At 39.5% G+C, this 15680-nt stretch overlaps 1 protein-coding gene across 3 annotated transcripts in view; it reads left to right on the forward strand.

The window, feature by feature from the left end:
* Window positions 1–15680, forward strand: part of LOC133980623 (kinase suppressor of Ras 1-like) — a 54817-nt gene that overhangs the window by 13672 nt on the left and 25465 nt on the right. The window contains exon 1 of one of the 3 annotated variants that reach the window (XM_062419384.1): window positions 4824–4973. The exons of the other annotated variants lie outside the window; for them this stretch is intronic. The gene's annotated coding sequence lies outside the window, so the exon portion shown is untranslated. Of the gene's footprint in view, window positions 1–4823; window positions 4974–15680 lie in introns of those variants that run through there. 3 annotated transcript variants of the gene reach the window in all.

Genomic DNA, 15680 nt, shown 5'->3' on the forward strand with positions numbered 1-15680 from the left:
TATAAAGAAAACATACGGTCGACAGTAGCACAGATCAGAATGTGAGGTGGAATATGATGCGTCAGCTGTCTCACTTAGTTGAATTGTGTGGATATATTCCAGGTTACAGTTACAGTTATGGAATTCCCTGTTATTTTTTGCATGGACTGAAGTCCTTGCTAAGCTGTGGTGGAGTGATACCTTGTGGCAGTGATGTGGCCTGCTTTTACTAATCTAAAAAATGTTGAATACACCTATCAGCTGGTTGCTTAACTGCCAATAAACCAGAAGAAGTTTATTGTTTTTTTTTCTTTTACAGATTTAATAGCTGGAGTATTTTTGCAGTGTTTTTAGACACTAATATTTTGGTAACAGCTAGAAAATACTGAACAAAAAAGAGAGGGAATTTCATAATAAAATGACTGTAACATTAGAATAATGGGCTCGATTTATCTAAGTGAGGCTGCTTGAGGGCATATTAGCTTCAGCTGAACTTGCTGTGAATTTTGGCCCTCATTTCTTGCAGTGTAGTGATGTTCCTGCAAAATATCTTCAGGGTCAGAATGGAGAGTAGCGTTGTTAGACCCATTTCCACATTACATGATGGTAGGCCTACATCAGTATTATTTTAAGACAGACAAAAAAAAAGTACACTGTCAAATATTAAGTCAGCATGAATCTCATGCTTACATCATTATGAAAACATGATGTGTGTTTTGACTGAGCCAGGAACAGTTCATGTTTTCGGTGGACTCATTTATAAAAATGTGTGAACTGTTATTTCAGGCACATGTTGCAGTTTAATAACAAAAACACATTTTCTGACTTTCATCCATTGTATTGTAAAGGAGGCAGAAATCTGAGCAGCAAATATCTCATAACCTGGACTAATGAAACTAAAACTGAACTGACCCTTTGAGGGAGCTTTTGAAGTTTGCTTCTCTCACATTCTTTGAACAATGGGTGCAGCTGAACTACATTTGAGTCTCAGGAACAACCTGACCGAGAAATCTGAGATCTGACAGACAGTGCTGGGAATCATTGCAATTCAGATTCCTGACAGTATTTAAATCAGTGTCGTGCTATTGGGTTTTTTCTTTTTTTTATTATCCAGCTGACATCACTATTTTTCATGGGGGAGTTACATGCTCCAACTATTTTCTTGATGATCAACAGTTTATCCATACGCCCAAAACAAGACTCCACAACTCTTATGATGCTATTGTCCGTCAAAAAAAAGAAAAAAAAAGATCTAGCACTCCCCTTAAAACCATGATTCATAGTTTTTACATTTCTGTGTATGTGCAGATTAAACAGATGGGATGTGTGTGACTATAGAAGTGTTGGTAGGTGTGTTTTTGAACTTTGAACAGAGCAAGGCTAGATGACATGAGTTCATGTGCAGTATGTTTGAGACTGTGTGGTGATGGAAGGCTTTTTATCTTCATAGATAGTTGAATTGTCAGCGAGGAGTATTAATGGTAGTTAACTGAACATTACATTGGTGTATTTATAGATAACAGGTTTACACAATAAGTATCCACCCTTCAGCTTACAGTCACTCACATTTTCTGTGCTGGTTGAATTTCAGCTTTTGTTTTTTAGTTACCATGGAGACAGCTTGTTCTGCTGTGACCAGTCCAAATATGGGGGTTGTGGTGGTCTCAGGTCAGCTGCTGCTCTTTCTCTCTTCTGAGGACTAAATGTGGATCTGTGCTCAGACAAGCTCGATGCGTTGACTGGACATTTTACATAATGTCATAATGTAAGCAGGCTCAGTAAGGGTTCTTCTAAATCCTTCACAGCTCTCCTGAGTACAAAATCATACTAATCAGATGTTTGAATCACCTCTGCCTACTCCTTTTGGGAGAATAAGAAGTGGTTCTACTCTCTCCTCCCTCTGAATGTCTGAGTTCTTCACCCTGTCCAACAAGTCGTCCAAATTCAATGTTAAAACACGTTGTTGGTCAATGTGCTCCAGATCAACCCATAGAGGTTTATTCTGAACTGATGCCCCAGGATGACATTTGTAGGTGACTTCCAAAATAGTTACGCATGACTGTTAAAAATGAACATCCTATGATGTGACAGCACTGTGGTCAATGCTTGTTTACACCGAGGCACAAAAACACTGGATTAAACAAGGGATTACTGCTGCCGGCTCTGTAACTGCATTCTTTTAATCATTAATCAAAGATCATGACCGCAGTGAAACTGGGAGGTAATTGACTGATAAATTGAGAGCTCAGTCCCTGCTTTGTCACCAGTGGCCTATACAGTGTCTGCATTACTGCTGACAACAAACCAATCAGCATGTGGATCACACTTGAGAACAAGAGCCCATCATTCCAGGTCTTGCGTTCCTCATTCTGTTCCTGATCTGAAACAGACCCGTGGAAAACCTACCTGAACCTGACGTGCATAAATGAATTTTCAAATGAAAGACATGATCAGAAAAGCAGTAGTGGACAGTAAACCTGAGTAGATACTAGGATAGTCAGAGCTCCTCACAGTTCATGCTCTCCATCTCATCTCATAAAGCAGATAGTCAACTTAAATCCATTCAGATCTGACTCATATTTACACACAGACCCAATAATTACAGCACCGAGGACCCTACCGCCCTAATTAGACTCAAAATGATGAAGGACACAAGAAGTCAAGTGGCATGGTGAGCACTTGCACTCCTTCACACAGATCAGCAACTCACTCCCAACTTAGAGGGAGCAGGAGTACCATGCTTTCACACTGGGATGTATGCACAGGGGACAATTCAAATAAAATATGAAATAAAATTATATATGTAAATGTAATTTATAGATTGGGTGTTACATCACTAGAAATATGTCGATTTTATTGGCTGTCTGAGACCAAACTTTTAGTCTTAAGATGGCAGAAAGTGTAGTAAAGCACAGCCAGTCAGAGTCAGCAGTCAGTCCATATTGGTGTTACAGAAGCTATCAGTGAGTCAGTGGTTGATTGATCAAGCAATCAAATGTTTTAATGGATTGCATGACAAACCTGCATGATCATATAAATGTGCACTAGTGTGACATCCTGAGCATCATGTGTCTATTCACAGGCAGAGGACTTATGTCAATATCGCTTCCTCACCCTTGTTTTGCATTAAAAGTACCCTGTTTAACCAGTAGTTATGCTATGAATGTTTTTATGTTGTATTACACAGAAGAGGACACACACAGGTGACATGATAGACTTTCCTGCCGCTGGATTCACAGGATTCCACTGATTGACAGTTGGCAGCAGTAACTGACTGCTTTGCATAAATCTGCTTTGCAAATGTTTTATGAGAAAGGGAATTTTTATTAGACCTCAGTGAAACACGTCATTCATTTTGGTCTCACTCTGAATCTCTCTAAGTAAACACGGAAAGTAAGTTCAGTAAGTATGTTAAACCCTGTCACAAAAAAACTAAAGTGCTTCATAGTACTATTAGGAGTCAGAAATACCACAGGAAACATTTAACTGGATACAGTTTTTTTGAATAATAATTTTAGAATTGCCCATCATGAATGAATGCGGTTATCAGCAGCCCTGCATTCTTACCACCCTCTTCACCTTCCCCCATAACCTTAAACTTGATGATTAACATCATTTATCAGTAACTACATTGGTAAATGATTCCACCTTACTGTTTACATGATTGTGTGTGTGTGTGTGTGTGTGTGTGTGTGTGTGTGTGTGTGTGTGTGTGTGTGTGTGTGTGTATGTGTGTGTATGTGTGTGTATGTGTGTGTACGTGTGTGTATGTGTGTGTATGTGTGTGTGTGTGTGCTACAAACCGGTCAAACTGGTTTGAGCCCAGCACTTTTACAAATATAAGGGATTAAAACAATTAATAAAGAGCACAGAAGTGCAGAGGTGAGAAAGACAGTGCTGAACACAAGGGATAAAGTGATTTAAAGAGAATATTGAGGATAGTATACTATTAGTGGTACTGTGAAGTAAAGTGCAGAGCAGAACAAGAAACTGTGCAAAGACTGGAAAGGTTAAAATGTCTTTAAATGTTAGCTGTTTGCTTGTGTGGTGTTGTGTGGGAGTTTAGGTTGAAGTAATAAAAGCAGTGAACTTAAACCACTGAGAGCAGTTGAAGTTGTTTCAAGTGTCAAAACTAGAAGCAGGAATTTTACTGTCAAGTATTTTTTTTTTTTTTAATTTAGTTTAAGTTTGAGCTGCTGAAGACTCTGGGAACCTCTTGCAGATAAAGAGGCAGATATTCTTCTCAGGAATTGGTGGAGACCAAAACAGACACAATCTAATGTGTGTGCCTCCACTGACAACATGAGGTCTGACTTAGTGGTTCAATTCAAATCATTTTTAGCAGTTTCCTATCACATTAGTCATAACAGCTTAATAAGGTGATAATATGTCAGCCCATAAGTGGCCCAAAAATAGCACAGCTTTTCTCTTAAATTCTTGCAGTGACATTAGACCTGAATTGGCTGAACTTTAGGTTTAGAGTGCTGCTGAGGGCTGCTGGTTGACATTGTTTTGAATAGCTGCAGCCATACTGCGCTGTGTGATGAGCACTCACCCTAACTAAAATGTGTTGAGTCAGCTGCTCTGCAAGCCTCTGTCCCTGCCCAGTGTGCTATTTATACACACCCAAAACCAGACTCTGCACATACCAACACACACATACATGCACACACGCATTCACAAGTGCATGTACATGTCGTCAGGTCTACACACACACAAACACACACACACACACACACACACACACAAACACACACACACAGCTCGACAGACTTGACAGCGTCTTGTAAACAATAGTGCACACAAACACAGGAGGCAGGGCTGGAACTGTGCTTCGGGGTGACTCCGTTTTTTTCCGGATACTGTGTTGAGGAGGAAGCGACAGGTGGGGTGAAAAGAAGCTGAGAGCAGCAGACACTCAGACTGACAGTCAGCCTACATGGAAGCAGCTGGACTCATATCCAACCTCACTGGATCACATGTAGGACACTGAGGTAGGAACGAGTCAATGTTAAATTCTTCTATAAAGTGATTACAAATCTTTCTAGTTGACGGTGAAGATACTTATATGTGTCAGCGAAAGAGAGGAGTGTGTTGTTTCTATCAAAGCGTTAGTAAAAATCTGTCCTCACACACTCCAACGTGCACTTGTAATTTAGCTCCCATTGAAAGAAATGAGTCAGTAAAAGTCTGTCATGTTGCAGATGTCAGTGTGTCTGTGGACTTCTTCTACTGCTGAAATTCACTGTTGTGGTTCACTGCTGTGGTCTTGTTGGACTGCATTTAGTTCAGTGTGATTTATGTGTTGTGTTGCACTGGTGTGTCACTTGCTTCAGTGTCTCAACCTGTGTAAGATCTGGTCAGAGACAACAACCAAATGATTTAATGCTCTGTGGAGAAATCCATATTCACTCAAGAAACAGTCAGAGCTTTAACCTTAGTAAAGTTATTATTACCAAAATGAACAAATACTCCATTATAAGAACATGTTTACAGTATTGTTAGCAAAATACATCAAGTATCAAAAGTAACACAACTAATGCAGAATTTTAGGGTATTACACTCCTTATAATGTTGGATTGTCATTAATGCTTTAATGCCTAAGCAATGTTCTAACGTTGTAGCAGGACTAATGTGTCATATTTGTGTGTGTGTGTGTGTGTGTGTGTGTGTGTTTGTATAATTTGAATTTGCAAAGTCACTATTAAGTACTGTGTAGTTGTCATATACTAAATGCAGTGGAGCAATTCAAGCAATTCAAAATATTAGTTCTGGTAAAAGTACACAGGTATTAACATGAAAATATACCCAAAATAAAAGTACTGGGGGGCGGGGCTAATTCTTACTACTTTATATACTGCTGGCTAGCTGAATCTAAAAAATGATCTCATCATGTATTAGTTAATTATATGTTGTATTCATGATTTGAATTAGCAATAAACCAGTAAGTACATCTGTCAGATAAAGTGACTGTTAAACTATTTCCCTCCAAAATGTAGAGGATAAAATAGCAACAAAAACCCTACTTTAGCTTTGATATAAAGTATAAAGTACCTCAAATGTGTACTTGAGTGCTTGTGTAAATGTACTTGGTTACTTTCCATCACTGCTCTGAAATATAAAATGGTAATACTTTATTAAAGTACAAGTACCTCAGAGGAGTTTACTGGTCCATCTGAGGGACATTCAGTTTTGAAAAGTTCATGAACTGATGACTGTAGTATGTTAATATGTTGATATCATGCAGTAACATATTGAATATACTGGTGTCTGGGTGTCTTGTTATGTATTAGTAGCTTTATAGTCATTATATTGAGGGTCAGACAACAATATAATGATATTTAGATAGCACTCCCTGAGCCATAAGAACATTTAAGACAATTAAAAACAATTAAAGACATAAATAAAACATTGATAAGTACAATAAAGTGCAATATGCAATATAAAAAGGTGCAAATACAGCAATCAGCAGCAATGTTTGTTGTAACAGTAGGTCATATGTAAACAACTGAAACAATTGAAGGTTCTTTTATTACACAAAAAGAGTTTAAATGTGTGAGTTGGAGGAGTGGATCAGGACGTGTTCATTAGTTTAACAGTTTGTTTTTCAGTCTTGTAGTGTGTGACTGAATTGTCCTTAGTTGCTAGTATAATTATAGTATAATAGGTGCTAGACCAAAACTGCATTTTGATTGGGCGAAACCAATAAAAATGTGATGTCCATTACAATGGACGCTGGATCTGAAGGGTGAAGCACAACACTTGAATACACAGTATGTATTTGTATGATGTTGAACATGCAGTCCCCTTACTAGTAGAGCTGGTGTGACATAACCAAGACTATAGTCCAATCACACTGTTGTTCTCAGAGGAATTGTTACAATGACCTTCCCTCAGGTTGGAACAGATAATATGTGTCCTGACCAGTGACAGTGGTCACTCTGTGAACAGTGGCTCAGTTCACACTGTGAGTCACTCTGCAGGAATGTTTGGCTACTGAGCAGAATAAGATTATAATAGGTGACATGTGTTTGCTGTTGGTTTGTGTTGACCACATTTGTGAAGGCTTTATTTGTCAGCCACTATAAATGAGTGTATGACTGGGTATCGTCACATGAATTCAATATGCGCATGTTGTGTTTGCACTGCTTGTGGTGCAGCCTGATGACTGCAGTGAGTCCTTATGATATCAGTCAGCACCATCAGACCAAAATTCTCACTTCTACACAACACATAGCAAATTCTAATGATCTGATCCCATTGAACTCATTGTATTCATGCAGGGTTTGAATGCTTTTTGTTATGTTTGCTTATCCGTGGATGATCCACAGAGACGCCCTGTTCCTTCTCACTCAGTTCCACATATTCACACCTGGAAGCTGCTCAGTACAAACACAGTGTGATCACCGAGCAGCTCCTCTGAACAGCCTTGTGTCAATGGTGTTAATGAGTGGGAGGCAAGCCTTACTCTTTCACTTTCCCCACCAAGACTTGTTCAGTCACAAGCCCACATCTTTAACCTTTAGCCCAACACCTCCTATCAACTGTCCTCTACCAGACTTAGTGATACACTCACTGCAGTATAAACTCAAACTGTCTGATATGTTTCAGATTCTCTGGGTGTAATGAACATTGCTGCGTGTTCAGGCTGCAGATAGACTTTAGCTGTTGTTTACTAGTTTTGACCATTTGACAGCAGCAGTATTTGTAGCAGTAAAACTATCTTTCCCATCCATTTTGAATACATGACTATTAAAATCATTTCTTTGTTGTTTATATTCTCTTATATCATTCATTAGCATGCATGTTCCTGATTTCACATTCTGCATGTGTGTTCTGTCTTGTATTACTGTGGTAGAGGTGAGCAATGCCCGTAGGGGCAGAGCTGGGATCAGACCTGTTCCCTTAACATTTCCATGACTTTGACAGTTAAGTAAAAGGCATGAATAGGCAGAGATAAAGAGACACAGGGGTGTGAGCTCTTCTGCCTAATGGCATCTAATAAGACTCTTGTTCTTTCAGATGAACTGTAAGAATGAAGTGGTGTGTCTCTGTTTCTGCACAAAGTGTTCGATTGGCATACACGTCCCTCTGTTTATAGATGGACGGCTGTTTTCACATTCTTATGGTGATACAGATGAATGAGTGGTTAAAGTTGTGATTAAAAGACAAAAACAGCAAACATTACCCAATCCTTGTATGTATGTATGTATGTACACCCAAATTCAAAGGATTCAACCAAACCGGACTTTATTATAATCAAACAAGCAAGTTTGTCAAGTTGTTTAGTCTTACTGCTTCGTGACACAGCTTTCCTTTTGTTTATTTTATCTTTTTATATTTAAAAAAATAAAGCCAAACCAAACAAAACAAAACAGCAAAACCACTAAAGAAACAATCTAATAGATACAAACATTCTTACAAAATACGGCACTTTGATTCTTTTCCCTGAATGGGTGTGAGGAAATGAGTTCTGTCTGCAGCAAGAAACTTCCTGAGGAGACAGAAACCTGAAAGTGTTTACTCATCTGTTTTTCTAAGTGTGCTGCATCAGACCAGAAACAGTCACCAACAGAATGACAATACTGTGCAAACAACTGTAACTGTGTAGTACCTCTCTCCAGACCTGTCCAACCTGACAGTGTCTTCTCTTTAGAATTCACTAATTGTCTGTAAAGTCTGATCTGCCCACTATGCAACTTCAACTCAGCCCTTGATACATTTTCTTTGAGTGGAAAAATAGCACTCATTAGTAAAACTGGCTATCATCATCTGGAGATGTCAGATGACATGACTGCTTGACGGTCAAAAACCATGAGTCTTTTCCATCCAACGTAATGTCAATGTGAGAAAATTCACGTAATGCATTTTCAATGACAACCAATGTCCAAGCCTTGATCACTGAACCCTCACACACTTTGCCTGACATCACCAGTGTGGATAGTGTGTGTTTGTGGGCAGAAATGTGAGTAAAAGAGAGTAAAGGATCCCATTCTTTAATGTTGTTTAATTAAATGTACATGATCAAGCCATCATAGAACAAATAACTAGATAGGCTACAGTGCTTGGTGGTACTGTATGTACACCTTGTTCTTCTTCCTCTAGTTACAACCTTTCCAATGGTTTTCTTTTTTGTGACATATTTCTCCTGTCATCTAGTTTCTTAACCTTAACTGCAGTTAAAGTTGCAAATCAATCTCACTGCAAATTCCACTCAATAGCTGTTCAAGAGATTTCAGTCATATCAAAATAATGGAAAAGAAAACCTCTGCAATTACATGACAGCTACATCTGCTTATGAGGATCATGTGTGGCTATTAAAACCTACAGAACAGCTACTGAGTGGATCTGGTGGGTGACTCAGTGAGTGTTTAGGGACAGACATGTCCTCATGTCTCTGCACTTAACTTCCACCATCACGTCCTGCTCTGTCATAACAAGATAAACACAGCTGCAGCTATTATGATATATTATCTCATATGCAGGTGATGAATTAAATCAAATGTAACAGTTTAATTTAGGTGTGCCTGTTATCCAGAATTATTACTAAATAGTATCAGCAGCTGATTATTAGTCTGTTAATGGTATTAACTGCAGCTGTGTTTACATGACTGTGACACATCTGGGAAAGAAGCAGAGGTGCACACATGTAGATGACTGTCAACTCTTATCATACCTAACCTCACAAAGATATATTGACCATCATCACAATTATTATGTAGCAAACTAGGAACTGAATCTGGTACACTGTCTCTGTCTAACTTTAAATAGGATTATCTAGAATCTTCTTCATTTCACTGAGAACTCTCATATGGATTTATAGTCTTTTTTGTGGTCTATTCAGTGTCTTGTGTGTGACTTCTTATGCCTAAGTGTGGTGAGGTGGTGAGGGTCTGCTAAGGTCCATGTGGCATAGATTTAATGAGTTGCCCGCAGTCATGTGATAGTTTTGAGGTAAACAACGGAAATATAGAATTCATGTTAAAATAATCCACTTTAATGCACACATTTGACCATTTGTATTTATTCACACCAAAATAGCACCTTTCCACTGTCTGTAAAACAGCTAGAACTCTGAAACTCTCTCTGCAGAAGTCCAGCTACTTTTTTGCTTGAGTTGGATCATTTTCAACATTGCATGGATGAGTCTATGTGTCAAAAAGCCTCGCCCTGGGAGAATGTGTCTCTAATCATGTCTTTCCTTTGACTCTATATGTAACTGTGCTGTCCCTAACATTCAGTTGGTGTTCTGTTCTTAACACACCTTGAGGGGAGTGGCGGTGTACTGTTTTTACTTTGTTAGCCATGGCAGTAACAACAACTTCTTTTACCAGCATAAGTGTAATTACTGTCATTCACATAGGACACAGTGCACCTGCCTTAATTGGCAGTTTTATGTTGCTTAACCTTCTTGTACTGGTCAAACAGAGGCAGGCTGTAGCTTGGTATGCTTGCAGTTTAAGTTGATGCAAAGTTATAATGTAAAGGGTATTTTTATATTACAGGCAGGTTAGCTTCAACTCTGGCTGTGGTAAAGCTTTTATTTAGCATCACATGACCAGCAAAGAATGAGACCAATAATTATTTTATTGAATTTGTGTAGTGCAAAAAGCAGCGTGCAGATGGTAGGGAGGAAAATCAGTAACATTTTAGTCGAGTACTGAATCCACACATTCCACTAACAGCTGTAGCATACTGTACTGCACCAGCTACTTACTCCGAATACTGTTTCACAACTATGAAGATGATCAGGATAACATTTTCAAAGTGTAACTCTTAGATTCACGTGAGCTGATAAGATAGCTTAGACTATTTCTTGAGAAAAGAGTCACCTCTCTGTTGGTTCCTGTCAACTACAAAAACACACAGTCTGCTCCATGTCTTCAGGAGATGTTACAGACTCACTACCAAACAGAACACACACACACCTGCTGCAGAGTACACGTTAAGAAGAGAATGGTTTTTGTAAATTGCAGAATTAACATTAATTATCAACATCTGCAGCTGCTAAAGTCTGACAGTGAGAGTCATCTAAAAAAAAGAGAAGCTGTTACCTATATGTTTTATAGAGGTATTTGCTTATTATGAAAAAAGCAAGGAGATATAAAAGCTTTGCTGTGAGATTAGTTATTGTCAGATCTTCTCAATATAGAAGTGGATCCAAAATCTGTAGCAGGAAGGACTGGTGGTGCTAGTGGCTTCAAAGATCCCAGTATACCATGTCACGGTCCATCATTATTATGTTCTGTGCATGATTACATTTTAGCCCTAAATATATTATTTAATCATTAAGGAATCAAAACATGAAAACGTGTGCCTACTTTCACATTACAATTAATCTTACCATTTTTTAATGTTTGCTTCGCATTCATGTTTGGTAGTGAAATGTATTCTGTGTGAACACCGTTGAGATCCTCGACTGCAACGCATGCACAGATTTAACAATGATGTCATTTGTGTGACAGTCAGGTAATGAACATGGATGACATGGCTGTGTAGCATTGGTTAGGATAAGTTCCTTCCAGTTCTCTATAAATGTCCAACAAATGTGAAATGTCATCATTTCTCCATTGACCCCCGTCACTGTTGTTGCTCTCCTCCATGTGTACTGTTACAGAGCTGTGAAGGGGGTGACTCTGAATCATGACAACAGGCCATATGTGCAGAGAAACGAGACATCAAGAAAACACACAAATCAGATCTAGGACCACAGATGGAAGTGGTCCTAGATCTGATATGAATAAAAAATCAGATTTGGTTTGTTTACACTCCCATTTAAAATAATCAGATGTGAGTCAGTTGGACATTTGGGCCATGACTGCCCAAGAGACACAGACACTATCATGCATTCTGGGAATTACACTCACACTGTTGTGTTTCAGTTTCTTAGTCCCCCACCCCGTCTCTCCTCTCCCTCCTTGCCCTCTCATTACCATCTTAGTCATATATGGCCTGCTCTGGACAGTGCAGGGGAATGATACAGTGGAAAAAAAGGCAGGCAGGATTGCAGAGGAAGTGGAGGATGTCTTGTGAGGTAGGGTGGGGTGAAGCACTGATTAGACATGTGCACTGAAAAACATTAGCTTCCGGTAACAGAAAGAGGGTAACTACAGCAGCTGTTTTTAAACTTAATTACAGCAATAAGTCTTTGAAAGGAGCGCTACAAGGAAAAGGTCCTGTGCTGCTGGTTGCTGTCTAAACCTGCTTAGATAAGAACAAATAGTGAAAGGTAGAAGCACTTACTATGAGTTACCACAGCTCATAAAAAGAAACCTCACACCCAGTTGTGAGTAACGAATGAAAATGAAACTTTTATGACCCTGATTCTTCCTCAGTGGGACTCTGTGAGACTTGGGCGTCCCTCTGTCGGTCGTCACCAGTCTCTAATGCACGCTGTTGGCATGTCAGGAAGACAGAGCAGCTGACTGGCTATCTGGAAAGCCTTGCTGTGAGAGAGAGAGAGAGAGAGAGAGAGAGGGAGGGGGGAGAGAAGAGGGAGGGAGGGAAATGTAAGAAGGAGGGAGGAGAAAAACAGGGAGTGTGATAACAGCGCTGGGAAGATTTGCTGGCTCTGTGTCAGTGTGTTTCCCAGCAGCCTGCTGCGCTCACGGATTATTCTGTAACAGCAGCTGGATTATGAAAGCAGGAGCTCCGATGCCCAGTAGATCCTGTCGACATGGTAACGTACAGTACCGGCCTTCTACTGTATCTGTGTTTGACCTGTGATATCAGGATAAGGAAAAGTGTTTCCTTATTTCCTTATCTGCCAGAAGCACTGCCAGAGAGCTGGATGTGTTTGAGGCAGCTAGAGTGTGTGTGTGTGTGTGTGTGTGTGTGTGTGTGTGTGTGTGTGTGTGTGTATTTGTGTTTGTTCAGCTGTTTGGGACTTGTGAATAAGTGCCGGCACGGGTGAGTTTGAGGACAGGTTCCTTATTTGCTTGTTAGGTGGAGCATACATCCAGACCCACGTGCCTGTTAGTGTGGACATTACCCTTCCCATTCAGTCTGTCAGCTCCACTCTTTACCCACAAGTCTGTGTGTGTGTGTGTGTGTGTGTGTGTTAGTGAGGGAAAGAGGGAGTGAAACCAGTAATTAGTTTCAGAGGAAGATATTTTGGTGTTGAAGGTTTGGCAGGTTTCTGTGCGATTTATCTTTTGGGGTGAAAGGAAAGTCTTTCCTTCTCACTGACAGTCTGTCAGTGTTTCTCTTTCTTTTCCTTCCTCTCTCTCTCTTCAGACTTCCGTCACCTGTAAACACAGCCAGCTGAGGCATGCCCAGGCACTGCCCAGGTATCGGTATGCGTCATCATTTGCAAGGTGTGAAGTCTGCTTCTCCCATATTTGATTTCCTTTATTTTTCATGATGTTTTTTTTTAGTGGTTATGGAGATAATAGGAAAACCTCCTTCCTAGAAATTCAAATCACATGCAGTCCATATGAACAGCAAGATATCACATGAGTAAGCATGTTACTGCAGAGGATAACTTGCAGGGTTTATTCTAACTAGACAGGAAGAGCCCATGAGGCATTCAAATATCATTCTTATTGAAATATCAGTTCAGCACTCACATACTGGCATGACTTACAGCTGTTTTAAAATGAATTGTAGTTAGTACTTAACCTCTACATCATTACTTTTTTTCTTATTAGATATAAATACACTGCCATCTCTACCTGCAACAGGTTAATGTGAAACATCTTGGAACATTTTAATACTGTGAGCACACTTCATTCACCCTCATGTAGTGTTGCAGATATCTCAAAACCTCAGCATATATAAAACTCACCCTAACCTCAACCTAAACTATCTGCATGGTTATATATCACAAGTGAGATTTCATTTTCCTAACTGGGTGAACTGACCCTTCATTAAGACCAATGTGACTGATGAAGGCTGGATCTTGAATTCATTGTGTCCAACCCTCAATATAACTGCTTATTAGATTCAGCTCTTACCACTGCTGGTATAGAAAGCACTGTGATCTTTAGATATTTAAACTGGGCAGTCAGGTGGAATTCTAGTTCTTCTGGTAAAGGTGCAGTCAGTATAAAATATAGTTCTTTGTCAGGATGTAGTGGCAGCTGTAGGAACAATGGGCTACTTCCAGTTTTTTAGCGAATTCTGTTTGGAGGAGTTCACTGATGCAGACTGTCAGATATAAGACCTGTGATTTCATATCATAACTGTGTTATGTAACAGTATCTACCCAATGTTTCTCAATTTACATTAACGTAAGTATCCGAATCAAGTCCAAACTGAACCAGTGAGGTAGTGCAACACCATCCCAGCTGGCCGTAAAAGATAAAGTCAACATGCCTCACATGCACTTTTTCATCTTCACTGAGCATAATAACATTACTTAGATCAGCATTATCGCCTGTCCCTCAATCTCCACACCAGCACTTACATATATATATACTGATAGATTTCATTACTGAAATCTGAGAATAGTCTTCACCTTTCACTGATGTCCACTGTTCTGAGAAAACAAAACCAAGTGCAGACTGCTCAGTGGGTAGATCAGAGGCTCCAGGAATGTGGAGCATTCCCAGTAAATACAGCCGGCAGCGCTGCCTCCTTAAGCCACGCTGATCAGCAGCTCTTGGGAACCTCTCCGATATGTCATGGTCAGTTAGACCATTAATGCTGTCTTGGGAATTGAGTTTGATTATGACGGAACCTCTGATTTGCCTGGAAACACCAATATAAACTTATATTTAGTAACGCAGAGGTAACGCAAAAGCAAGCAAGTATTAACGCGTCACATCAGCCAAAGTCCATCGTTCAAAGTCATTAAAGTCAAATGTAATGGATATATTGCTATATTGCCAGTGCTCAGTATTTTTAACCCTCACACAACCAACCCTGAAATTACAACCCTCTTCCATATTTGTTCCAATCCAATACAACTTTGTTTGTTAAGCACTTTAAAACAACCAAAGTTGACCAAAGTGCTGTACAGAAGAATAAATAAGAGACATAACATTTTACCAATTGGTTGTGGGGATTGGGTGTTTAGGGAATGAGGGGACTTTATATTCTACAGCAAAAATGTACACTGGGGTGCTATTTTATAAGCTGATTAAGATATCTTTAGACATCAGATATTCATATTTCAAACAGTTAAACTTATATAATAGTAGACCTTTTTGGTGTCTGGTCACAATGTTATGATGGGGGTGTGTTTGGGGGGTTCAGGGCATTTTAAATTCCTCTCTGCTCTGATACAACTGTTCTGAATTGTTCAGTGACATGAATGTTCACATGGATGTCTTTGCCATCTGTCCTTCCTTTACTGTCCATATGGGAAATACCACCAGGTGGACTCTCACTGTATTGAGGATGTATTTCCTACATCATCACAGCTCTTTTTTTCTGTGAATATCCTCTGGGCACACTATTGCCATGAGTCCATGTGAATGTGTAAAGATGATTCAAGAGTTAGTTTTAACCACACTGGTTGTTGTGCAGTGTTAGGCTCCTAACATCCTCATAAGAGCTGATATACAGTACTATACAAACAGACACTCAAAGTAAAGTACGAATGCTTTCAAAAATATTGCTATGAATAGTTTTTATTCATTAGTTTGTCAGGTACTCTGCAGGTCAGTTGTTCCTCAATCTTGTAGAAGATAACACAATTCTTCTTCTACTGTGGAATTCGGTGTCTTTGTTGCTTCGGTCTCTTCATGTAATCCCAG

This window comes from Scomber scombrus, chromosome 5 (genome assembly GCF_963691925.1).
Source record: "Scomber scombrus chromosome 5, fScoSco1.1, whole genome shotgun sequence".
NCBI classification, from domain to species: Eukaryota; Metazoa; Chordata; class Actinopteri; order Scombriformes; family Scombridae; genus Scomber; species Scomber scombrus.